The following is a 12,549-nucleotide window of genomic DNA, read 5'->3' as shown; positions in this document are numbered from 1 at the left end:
CCAGACATTTTAAAAGTAAAAACATAGTAACTGATTACCTGATTAAATTAATTCCTGAAACGTTAATTTTACATATTAAAAACTCGGCAAGCCTCATTGAAAATAACAAAAGAAAGTAAGTGGTAAGTTAAGCCGTGCCTTGTAGTTGCGGAGCTGAAGACTCAATGGTTGTTTTGTTGTTGACTTTGCCCCTACGCTATTAAAAGCATGAATAACCTTTGGAATGACGACAAAACTTCTCCAATTAGGAATTAAATCGATCAAATAACAGTTTCAACATCTAGGAAATAAAGTTCTACTTCAAAAACAGTGTTAGATTCTTTGCCCATCTGTATTGGATACCATACACACAGATCATAATTTTTTTTCACTGCTAGACCTATTGGAAACATTTTAGGCAAGCTAGGTCAATATTTACTTGTTGCTTGTTTGAAAGTGCCAAATATTCTTTATACGTCCATCATTCTATCAAAACAACAAAAAGCCATAAAATGTCGACGAAGTGTTTTCGTTGAATTAGTTAAGTTTCAGAATGTACAATCAAGCTTTTACCGATACCTCCAAATAAATACGTGACAAAATTTTTATTTGACTTTTAGTTTCACATCAGCTACAGAGGTGGCACTCTAATAGGGGTTCACGCGATCAAAATATGATCGTACTATATAAATTGTCGGCGGTACATGGATGTTTTCCTACTAAACCATATTATCGAGTTTTCTATAAGACTCAAACGCAGGGAGCACCCCGTCATCGCTACGAGATGCAGACTAATCCTAATTACGCTACTTTGTCTATCTGAATTTGAACAACGCCAACATTGTATATCGATACTGCCAGTATAAATGGTCGCCACAAAATTGCTCGAGACATCATCATTTTTAGACGGATCATGTCACAGATTTGATTTTATCCTATTTGGTTGACAGTCTTTCTCTAAATTTAGATTTACTAATTCTGATAAGTGTCTTCCATCAGCAATTAAAAACACGTACTAGTGTCATTTGATCGATTCGACAATCACTCTAGGAACACTATTACGCAATATGATAAGTGGTCACTATAGTAACAGATGAAACAAGACAAAAGTATTTTCAAGTTAAACTTGCAATACCCTTCCAAGAGTTACACAAACGTATACGAAGCAGTGAACTTCTCCGAAAAGCTGGGCGTTTAGATCGAAGTGTCTCCCTTACGCTGCGATTGCGTATTCGGCACAGGGTAGAAATCGTTAATCGTTTATAGGATAGGTCAATGCTACCAGCTAGTAAAAGAAAAATCAACAGATCTTTGTAACAATGCAGCTACGTGCGACCGAGCCACCTTCACAACCCAGTATATTCGCGCTCCTAATTCACCCAACGTTTTCGAGCAGACAAACTTTTCAGGGGTGCGCCCCGTAGCGCCTTCTAGCGGCCGCCAGATGCTACAGCCCCGGCTATTTTGCCGGCCGGTTACGGCTGTTCTACGATCGCACAGCAGCGCTTTGGGAGCAGGACCACCAGTTGGTCATGGCGTGTCCCTACCCTTTCCCGACACCCACTCCAAGTAGCAGCGGTGGAGGCGGCATTGTATGGCACAGCACAGCACGCGCCAGTCGTAGTTCGCCGGTGAGCTGATCGTAGTGCTATAGCAGACCTCTTGTTTCTCTCCTGTGGTATTCAGTAGCAACAGCAGCAGATTGTGTATTGGTTCGTCGTTTGATCGGCCGGGTGGGTGGATTGCAGAAGTGGCATAGTGTGTCGGTCTGTCTGTCTGTCTGTCTGTCTGGTCGGCTGATTGCTTCTCGAGCGTGGCGCAGAGATCGAGCAGGCTTACCCAACGCTAATCGTAGTGGCGACGTAGCACGGTAAGTGAGGTAAAGAGACAAATAGCCTACACTGTACGGCTGACTGTGTGCGCTTTCGTTGTCTGCAATCGGCGCCATCACCGCAAAACAGTCGCATCGATAAACCCAATAGCGCTAGTAGCATAATAAGCATAAACGCCAGTTGGCGGGAAAGGAACCCGGGTGAGGAACGTCAAACGTCCGTTGATCTTTATTGGTGAGTAAAAAAATACAATAGATTAAAGTAGACAAACGTAGGAGCTCGTGAGGGGCCATTCTACTGCTGAAGTGAATGGATAGAGAATAAACTGTGCAATCATCAATACGAGAGAGGAAAACAAGCGAGTTGTCGATCGAAATCGTAGATCGAAGGTTACTGGTCTAGCGTCACTAACTGGATAGATGAAAATAGGCCGAAAACTAATTTAACTAAAAGCGGTCGAATTGGCTCATTTCGCTGTGAAGTTATTCAGGCGCGGGTAAAGCCTATAGTATGCCGTAAATATCTGGCTGTGCGCTAGTTATCAATGGTACAATTTTCGTTGTAACGAATGTTTGATGCCGCGTTTTCGCGAGGTTACTATGAAGTAAAGTTAGTCCGCATCTTTTAAATAATGTGTGAATGCCATTTGAGGGTGCTGCGAAGAGTACACGAATGAAAGCGTCGGCCTGCTTGTGCAGTAGTGGTTCGTAGATACCCGTGGTGGAAAGCTGGGTATATAGGCGTGCCTGCTTTGCAGTACGTCCCGGAGGTGGTGAGGTGGGGTGAGCTGAGCTGAAGTGGGGTAGGATGGGGGGGGGGGGGGACCGACATCCGAAAAAATTCGGCAGCCAGTTCTTTCTCGTTTGCGTAACGAGTGGCGACGTCACCCATTGTTCCATATAATGGAGTCATTTGAAATATTGCGAGTATAGTTATAGGGTCTATACTGTGAGCCGCCTTTGCACCAAACTGTACGAAATAGAATCCGCCTCATATCTGTGTATACACATGTATGTATATTGTACATATTACTGCTGCTACTAGCACACGTGCTTCGTGATCGCTTAGGTGTCGTGCATGTTTGCATGTACGAATGAACGATCTGTTTGGCCTACTGCCATCGTTTCTTCTACCCTTAGCAATGGATTGGAACTATCACAGGTGCCTAGTAGGCAAGCTGATTATAAATACCGTTGTCAGAAAATCTCTCTTGGTCTTCTCGCAAATATTCTTATGATGGAATGTACTCAGACTCGAATGGTAAGGATGAGACAACGATACCACTTCGTTGTGTTTATTATGCCGGCGTCGAACACTTAAGTTACCACTGGTCAGGTTTAACTGGCTACTTCGACTTTTCATCTACAGCGAATTAACTACAATGGCGCTATCGGCGTTCGCCAACTCGATGTGTATCGGTATACAATACTAGGCCGTTATTTATGAGGGCTCAATTCATGAAGTTGGTGTGGGCATAGCAGTATCATCAAGTCGATAAGTCATCTGAGCTCACGAGCTGACTCTCTTCTCATCATACGGTTTGAGCTTGTGAACTGCGACCGCTGTTAAACGGACCGATGTTGTCCGGCACAGATCTGATTAGGTTTTTGAAAGTGGGTGCGCCTCTGTAGGGTTGCCTGTCTGTTGGTAAGAGCTCAAGCCACCAGGTAACGACGGATGAGGCACCAGCCGAGTTACCGTTACAGTCGCCACTGGCGAAGTCTCGTGACCTGCTATGACCAGGCCACAGAAAAATGGCGACATGACCTGACCCCAAGAACGGCCGACGCACAGGTTACTGTCTACTCGAGCGATGTTCGGAAACGATCACGACGACCACAACAAAAGCTACAACTGCGCAGCGAACAACAGTACCAAAGCAGATACATACCGTCGTAGATAACAGAGAATGAAAGGTTCTTTTCTCTTGTGCCGCAACAGTGGGTTTGTTGTTGGCTACCGCCATTATCACTGGCAGCAAAAATCCCATATATCGAGCGACATAGTGCGGCATAGCTTCCTCTCCCATTCTTCCTCCACGGTGGCCTATTTTTTATTAGAACTCAATTTACGGATTCTCTCTACCGGTCTAGTCACTGTAATTTGACTGCATAGTTACACAAAAGCTGAGGGATAGTATCTGATACCGCTGAAACCTAAGGTCACGCCGTTGTTTCTTTAATCGGTGTTGATTTGTTTCTCTTACTATTTTTCGTACTCTAACGAACTAATTTGTTATGGATTTAATTATGAGGGCAGTTGCGGCTACTGAATCATAGCCGGTTGAGGAAAGTGTTGAGTCTATTGGTAGCTTCTAGGTATACATATCATAGTTATAAAATAGAAGGAACAGTCAGCTTCATGCAAAGTAAACTTCCCTCGTAAGAATGAGTCACCGATGAGCAGGGATACAAGTATCTGTTGTTGTAAAGGGCGAGTGCGTCTCACACGGGACACAGTGTCTTAATGACGGGATTCGCCTGCAGCTCAGGGCTACCTAAGAGCGCTAATGACTCTATCATCCGCTTACACATGTGCCTTGTACAAAGTAAGGCTCATTTCTAGACGACCAGAGTCCTATAGTTGGCGTTACAATTGTATTACCTTTTTTTTTTTTATAAAAAGTAATACTAATTGTTTTTTTTTTACAAAAACAATACACGTGGACTTTTATTTCGGGAACCCCTTCCGAAGTAAACGTACGAATTTGTTCGTATATCATTACGGCGGTGTATCTATTTGGTATGTTTGAGGGACAATTGAAAACACGGCGAAGGGAAAGATGTTTGGACACTGCGGCGCGATATGTGCTCTCGTCGAACTATAAGCTCATGGAACTAACGTTAATAAATGGGTTACATTTGTATCATACTACAACAATCGTTCAAAAAACTTGCGTCAAGAACGTTCAACCACTAGGAACGAATTATTAAGCCTACTAAAACCACTGACAATACGGCTGTAGTGACAACAGGAACGTCTGTTTCGGGCTTGAAGTACCGCTTGGGCTCCGCATTGACTTGGTTCTGCGACCGCCAATGAAGCGTCCTGTTGGAATTTTTCGCTATGCTATCGTTTGTCTTCATAGCGTCATTTTCGCTCATGGATTCGATCTATGTGGCGTACATTGTCATCTATTTTTCGACCATAATTTTGACTGGGCAAGGCCTGAAGCAGTATTTGGTGTTGTCCTCGTACGCTGACCGTTACAAGCGATACGCTGACCGCTAAGACCCTCCAGCTTACGACGGCATACAGAGATATTCGATACTAGCAAACGACTTTCAAAAGTAGTAATCATCCCAGTTTGTGTTGATAGGCCAAACGAATCCACGTCAGAAGTATCAGCGCCGGTAGCGGCGCTAATTGTTATTACTGCAAACTTTTCTAGTCTTTTCTCATATTATTATTACTATAGTTAGTACGAGTATTCTTGCCGTTTATTTTTGGCCCTTGTCCTTCCCCGTAGTTGAATTTTTAACCCTTCTAAATGTTCCTCTAAGCATTCTAAACTCATAAAGACTCACCATTATGTGCTGCAGTTGTAGTTTGTCAACTATTGCCGTACAGATGGTGTAATAGTAAAATTCGATTTCGCTTGAAGAGGATGTCTTTGGGTCCTTCTGATGTATTCGGGTCATGTCTTTTCGACCTGGCGTTAATATGAACTAATTCTACTCGCGGTAGAAAGTTGACGTCGTACCGTAAGACAATCGACTGTTGTATTTGACCCTCTATTTTAGCAATTGAACCTTGAAGACAGGTCGACCGCTCCTACTAACCGTGTCGTCGTGCGGCCGAGTGACTCACTGAAGGGAATGGGTGACTCACCGTTGAATGAGTAACCGGCCTCTCCTACGAAATAGTTCAGAAGAGCGCTAGTGCACTCTGAAGAGAGGGGCCGGACCTATCTGGCTTAACGAGATGCAACGCTGGCAATATACGCGTAGGCATATGCGGTTAGTGACATTGCCCGTAACACTATTCGAGGAACCTTACTCGGTTTAGAACAAGTCTGATTCATCACTACGTATGCTTTATTTGGCTGAATATCTCTCACGCCAATTTTACTGTTTCCAACAATAGCACAGCGGGTCAATTAATATCGTCAAATATTAGTTGCAGAAAAGCAAACAACGAGGTGTACGCAGAAACGTCTTGAAATTCTGGGGAACGCTCCAAGTCAAATGCGCATTAAGCCTGAACGAGGCGCGCTGTTTAAAAATAAATCTCTGTGGAAATGCATAGAACTCGACCGTCAGAGGCGAAATATTGATCATTTGAATATAGAACATGAACTAGAAATACTCGATGGCTTACCACTTTGGTGTTCTTTTTTTTTTTGGGCTAACTACGTTGCTATAGCACAATCCTAGCACTTCAATCCATTCGTTCAATTATCTTCTTACCTTCAATTTATATATTATGATATGCGGCTTTGTTACTAGATATAATTTTACAAAACTAACAGTTGTTTATGATTGTTTCAAGATGCAACCTACTGCTCGAATCGTGCGCATGATATGTATTTAGGTTTGACTCTATGTTCCTTGTTGTCAAACCATTCCTAACAAACTAAGCTACGCGGGCGCTATCGTTGATTTCCTTTTGCCAACCGTGAGAAGTTTATGGGCCAAGTACCATCCATTTGTAGTGCGTTATCTGTGATAATGGTGAACGGCTAGCCGCAAATCCTCGGTGCGCGGGTGGTTGTCATTGGAAGGCTCAAAGAGACAAGATCAAGGAAAATACTAGGACACGTCATGGGACTGTCATATCTTAGGTTACATATTTATTAATAGGAAGATATATTTGATACAGAATTATATTCGTCGGTTCGTAAAAATGTGAAGTAGCGTGGTGTGTGTATAAAGCGTTCACGGAAATTTGCAACGACTTTTCATAGCTAACTGTGGTTGGCCACTGCAACGAACGCGACGCGGCAGGCCTGAAGTAATTACTGTTGCTCATAAAAGCATTCAATAGCGAAATATGTCTGCATCGCTACGTCATTTATGCGAACATTAAATTTCTGCTTTGCTTGAAGCGATCGATTACTGACGGACTAATTTCTGTATTCTACAAAGCCCCTTTATAGCAATCGATAGATTTGTTTACTCGTCATGAAGTATCGGACGATGAAATTCTCCTGCCCCATGTCTCCACCGAGAATCTCGTATCATCCGATTAAGCAAGTTGCAACCGCCATAATAGAACTTAATTCGTACTTCAGGTGGCCTGCTTCCCATAGCTGTGACTCAATAGATAGGTGAACGAGCTTCGGGTTCGTTCATTACCAGAAGGAAGCTGTGATAATCACTGGTACACTATTTCTGTGCCAATGTTATGGCATAATTTCGAATTCGTAAAGAGGTAAGTCCGATAGATCCCTTTGTTTAAAAGTTTGCCGCGACTGTGATGTTACAGAATCGAATGCACACGTATTTTCCTATGAACAAACAGGGGGATCTTAAACGCGAGATTTCTCTGTTACTCCACCTGTTATTTGATCTCTGCCCCATAAGGCGAACTATCGATAATTTTAGTTTGGAACATCGGATGGGTTTTTGGACCTCGGATGGGGCTATCAAAACAGGCACGATACGCATCGCACGTGTCACGCATGCAAATTGGCCTTGAGTTAGTTTTGAGGATGTCCGGCGTTTAGCATTAGTGCAAGTCTAGCTACACAGTGTGACACGGGATGCTTGAACGCGTTGCTAGCCGACTGACCGACTGCCAATAAACGTAAACGCCAGAGTAAGTATACGGGACCTAGTAGACAGCCTATGGATTTGCTATTTGCCATAGTGATCTTAGTTCTTATTGAATGAAACAATTATCATCGATGCTCGTATCTTGACCGCTATTGTCAGTTTTACCCATACACTCGACATTTTGTCGTGACGTGAACCCAACGCACGGCGCGGTATTCGTTAACAGCGACCTCCAAACTTAAGGTAACATCCCTGTACTGCAAAGTTACTGCAAAGACGTTTCCAAAAGCAATGTGTTACGAAATACTCTTCCTTAAAAGATCATTGTGTGTGTGGTGGTGTTATGTTGTCACAGTGAAAAAAGACCCTTAGATGAACTGCTGTATCCTATTATCTATCTATCTATAGTATATATATATATATATATATGTCTATTTATAAAATTAATGACAATCTGTGAGTGTCTTACGCGTTCTCATCGTGGTAGCGTCGAAGCTAGGCTAATATAATTCGGTGACTGTGAAAAATCATTAGAAATTCGCTCTAGTGTTTGATACGGGTGCAATAACTGTTTTGAACATATAAAATTGATTTGGAAAAAAATGTTTCTAATTGCTTGCCAGTAAGGTTTGTCGCGCGTCGAACTAGGTTCGATTGGGAACTCTTTTTGAGCGTCTAGCTTTAGCAGACGGTTAATATTTTAAAATCATTTCGGCATCGATCTTCACTATGCGCAAAGAGATTTATCTCTGATTTAAAAAAAAAAACTAACTCGTGTCTTTTGCCTATTGATTTTTTTTATAATTCCTCAACCTGCGTTATTAAGAGAAAAACTTACGAATTTTTCATGTAAAGATTTGATTGTAGTGATTTTTGTAAAAATTCTACAAAAAAAAATAATTACACAAAAGATGCAAACACTAGCCGTGCCTCCTACGCATAAAGTATCCATATGACAATTAAAAAGTTCGACGCCATTATATCCGAAGTCCAAAATCGTAGGGTATGCGTCTACCCCCCCACCACCACCCCCACCCTACCCCACCACCACCCCCACCCTACCCCACGAAAGTCACAGCAATAGTAACAACTTAAATGGTCAGTCTTGATTCGTCTGACTTTGGCGCTTCCTTGGCGCTACTAGTTATCACTTTCATGCTTCGATAGCGAATCCCCTTTCTATCTATTGAAAGATGGGAACCTAGCATCTTGTTAGGTTTATCTTGTTCTTACTGAAACGGCTGATCCCATCATCGACGTTGATGATGCTGTTTCTTTCTGGTGGCTAGGAGATTCCGAATCAAGCCAAATCTACGTAGCCGCAGGCGTTTTAAGCCTGTAGAGCGTTGTGTAACGGAGAGGCGCGTTTGGTTAGCGGACGCGTTTTGCCCTTAGATACTGGGACGGCCACTAGTCCGAGCAACTGAATACTCCATGCTGGTGCTCTTGTAGGTGGTGGCTACCCTCCGCCTTTTTGAGCCGCTTGTTGCCTGATGATCTGATGGTCGAACGACAACGGCGGAGACAGCAGAGCAGTAGTGGTAGAAGTTATCTTTAGACTCAACTGCCCCAGAACGAGCCCAGTCAAACCGGTTATGACCCATTCACCGCTCACTGATCACGTGAAATGGACGGCGTGGTCAACGAAGCTGTCGAGTAATCGACAACAGTAATTAACTCCGGAAGCAACGACAGAAAAATAAAAGCAAGCAATCTACAAAGACGAATACGCAAAATATGTGCTAGGATAATTGTAGATGCCCGCCGAGAGGGTGGAATAACGTTAGTTACACAGAAAGGGAGAGAGCGCCGAAGTACTGCTTTGGTATGCTATGGTCGTCGGCGTCGTCTGAGTGCCCAACTGCGATACTTCAGTAGGGGTAGGTAATCGATAAATGCGAGCGCGTCCACTGTAAGTACTTCGATGAGTATAGAAATTGCTTCTAGTTAAAACTTTTCTAGGGAAATTCAGTTACTTAACATTCTATGGTTATCTCTAGAGACAGAGTTGTAGCAACAACAGTTACACATTAAAGGTCCGGGGACCTTTGTGCTGGGAGCCTTGAAGGACATTTGTGCTGACAAAACCTGACCGAGGTGTCTCATATAGGCAACATCAAGAGGACTTCGCGCGTGTGACATTGAACTAGCAACTACAAATCACTTCAATGAATAAATGCATGTATGGCACTGCATCTGTAAAGCTCTATTGGAAATCCTTAAAGCGGAACAGGTGAATCAAATACACAGGGACAGCGGCTTTTCAACTGTTAAAAATCGGATTTTTATTTGGTGTTAAACACAGACACGCTGCTGGATATGGCTCGTATTTTTTCGATTGTCGTTACTTTCGTGTTGTTTTCTATTATCGGCGTTTGTTCAATATTTTCCGAATCTTATAATAGCTTTATTCATCCGTCTTACCATGCCACTGGACCGCTGTGTTTGTCTCATAGTGCTACAAGCTCTGGATCGTGTTATCGGCAGCCAGATGGCTCTGCAATGCTTGCGACAACGCCATTTTGATGTTATTCTGTGTCTCAGATAAAAGGAGATTTAAAAAAAAACCAGGCAACAGTGCAACACAGATGTCGGCACGGGTACCTTTGTTGTTGACGGTATAATGACTAGTCTTACAACCTTAACATCTCGAATTTCTTGCCACAGGTCATGGAAGGTTATAACCAGAATGCATTATCATTCCGTCTGTCGTAATGGCTTCATTAATCATGCTCTCTAGTCCTTTCTGTCCTTGACCTTTTTTCCCCGCCTGCAATTATCACTTATTTCCGAAGGCTCGTTTATCAGTAATCCCAGCGTCCTTGTTTACCTGTAAACCTGATGCAAAAACACTACCGAAATCGACTAGAGAGGTGTTTTTGTATATATAATTTTATAATTATGAAATTATATATGTATATATTTCAATTGTCGTAGTTCACGGTGGGAGTAGGGGATTTGCCGTCATCCACGCCGTCCAGTCCGCTCAGTCTAGCTAGGAAATGACAGATCATGCAATTTGTTTTCAATGAAGGAATGGCGTTATGGGATGCCTTTCGACCTCCTAACAATAACATGTCTAATACTTAAAGAGCCAATACTAGAAGTTAGTTCTCAGTGACTTGTAAGCCGACAAACACAAATACAAACCTAGCACGAGGAGTAACAGGTCCAAGGTCTCTGTCCACAACGGTCCTAGAACCAAATGTTACGTCTCGTCTGTACGTATCCAGCAGCAGTATCTGATAAAGAACTGCGAGGTTTTTTGCTGATGAAAACTGTACGTTAAGTTACTAGTTAACTATTAATTAGCCAATGGTATGTTACATGCGCGTATGTGTACCATTTAAAAATGGCGGGAAAAGCAGGAGGCTTGAATGGTCGATGTACTCTGTGGGTTTGCTGTTGCATAGAGTATTTTCGAAAATCTTAACTATCTAGGCCGGCGTGTTCAGCCACTTCTACCTTTGTGGACAGCATTTGATTCCGTTTCTGCTGATTTTGTGTAAAAATACCCCACTTGCGTTTGGCCGGCATTGTCCAAAGGGCACTACACACCTATTACGTTTTTTGTACCATACGTTGTATACACGTATACTAGTGAAGCCTTGTCGATTGTAAGCGATCAGAAAAGTAACAGCTCTATCGTAGCATAGCAAATCCAATTTGGTTCGAATAAAGTGAATGGATTCACAGCAATGCAGGAGGGGTTATTTACCCAACAGTTCAGCGGGTTCTGGCGGGTGCATATATGTAGTTCCCTACATAAGATGGAAAATCTGACAACGTCGACAGAGCACTTTATGGAAGCATACACAAAATGAGCTATCCGAAAATCTTTTTAATCAAGCGCATAGGGAGAATTCTACGATAATAGAAAATATATTATAAATCAATATTGCATAAAAAATGCATTAAATGTACTGCTTATAATTGTGCATGTCATTGTAATAGTAACTGAAGTCGCTATTATATTTGCTAATTATTTCGACGCATCAGGTAGTCGTAGTTTTACGGGAACACCTCCTCAAATAGGGTAGTTTCGTTCTGTACGCTCTGGGAGAACAGGTTTGCGTAGGATATTCATACACCTTTTTGCCAAGCGAAATTGCAGGTGCCAAGATTGCTGGCCATCCACATTTACCAAGAATGTAACAATAGTCTTTTCACTGTTTGTCACTGTCAGGCAGGTCTGATCGGCTGAAATCGCCGGAGATCAGACGATTAGTACAATGCTATTAGGTGTATTCGTGAATGAATATACAAGCTAATAGAAAATCGTTATATTTGATTGCTTTAAGGACAGCCTCGAAGGGATTAGCTCTTGATTGCTTCGTTAACCAACCGATCTGAGCATATGTAGAGCAAAATTGCCGGATCTTCAGTTTATAAAGGTATTACCGCAAGCGCTTCCGAAGTTGGCTTGAATCTGAAAGCTAGATTAAGAAGAGAGTACTTCCTCTTGATATGAACACCGTCCAATACTAAGCTAATGATTTCGTACTCTTCACATTTATAGTAGTATAGATCTTCCTTGCAGCAGCGCTGGTACAAATATAACGCCTCGAATATACCCGTCAAATTGTAACTTCTTCTGGGAATAATAGGCGTTGTCGCAGCAATGATAAACCCTACCTGGTCTCTCATAGCTGGAATTTGTCCGTAACGCTAATATCTGCATGTCTGTTTATCGGCGATGACCCCTTATACCTATGAATACTTATGAAACACATTATGAAACTGCTGTGTCAACGAGGGGTACAGATAGCACTGAGCCGTGTAGACATGTTTTGTACCAAACAGGCTGATATAGACGTTTAGCTTTGAGGCCACCATACGTCGTCTGTTTACTGTAGCCATATTAGATGTTCAATCATTCCAATAAACAATAGATAAATCGAACAATTAGTGTCAATAAATGGAGCCAGTCTCACAGAGCTAGATGCTGTTTGCCGTAAAGGTACAGCATGGGTTTACCATTTCGAACCCTGTCGATTTTTGCTAACAAATGATGAACTTAT

General features: G+C 42.4%; 1 long non-coding RNA gene across 1 annotated transcript in view; it reads right to left on the bottom strand.

Moving 5' to 3' along the window:
- LOC147754775 (uncharacterized) overlaps positions 1-5,984 on the bottom strand; it is a 34,847-nt gene extending 28,863 nt beyond the window's left edge. The window contains exon 1 of the long non-coding RNA XR_015330183.1: positions 5,339-5,984. This is a non-coding gene — a long non-coding RNA (uncharacterized LOC147754775). The remainder of the gene's footprint in view (positions 1-5,338) is intronic.
- Between the last annotated feature and the right edge of the window lie 6,565 nt (positions 5,985-12,549).

This window comes from Varroa destructor, unplaced genomic scaffold, assembly GCF_002443255.2.
Source record: "Varroa destructor unplaced genomic scaffold, Vdes_3.0 BEIS01000006.1, whole genome shotgun sequence".
NCBI lineage: Eukaryota > Metazoa > Arthropoda > Arachnida > Mesostigmata > Varroidae > Varroa > Varroa destructor.
This window is presented reverse-complemented; position numbering and strand designations above follow the sequence as displayed.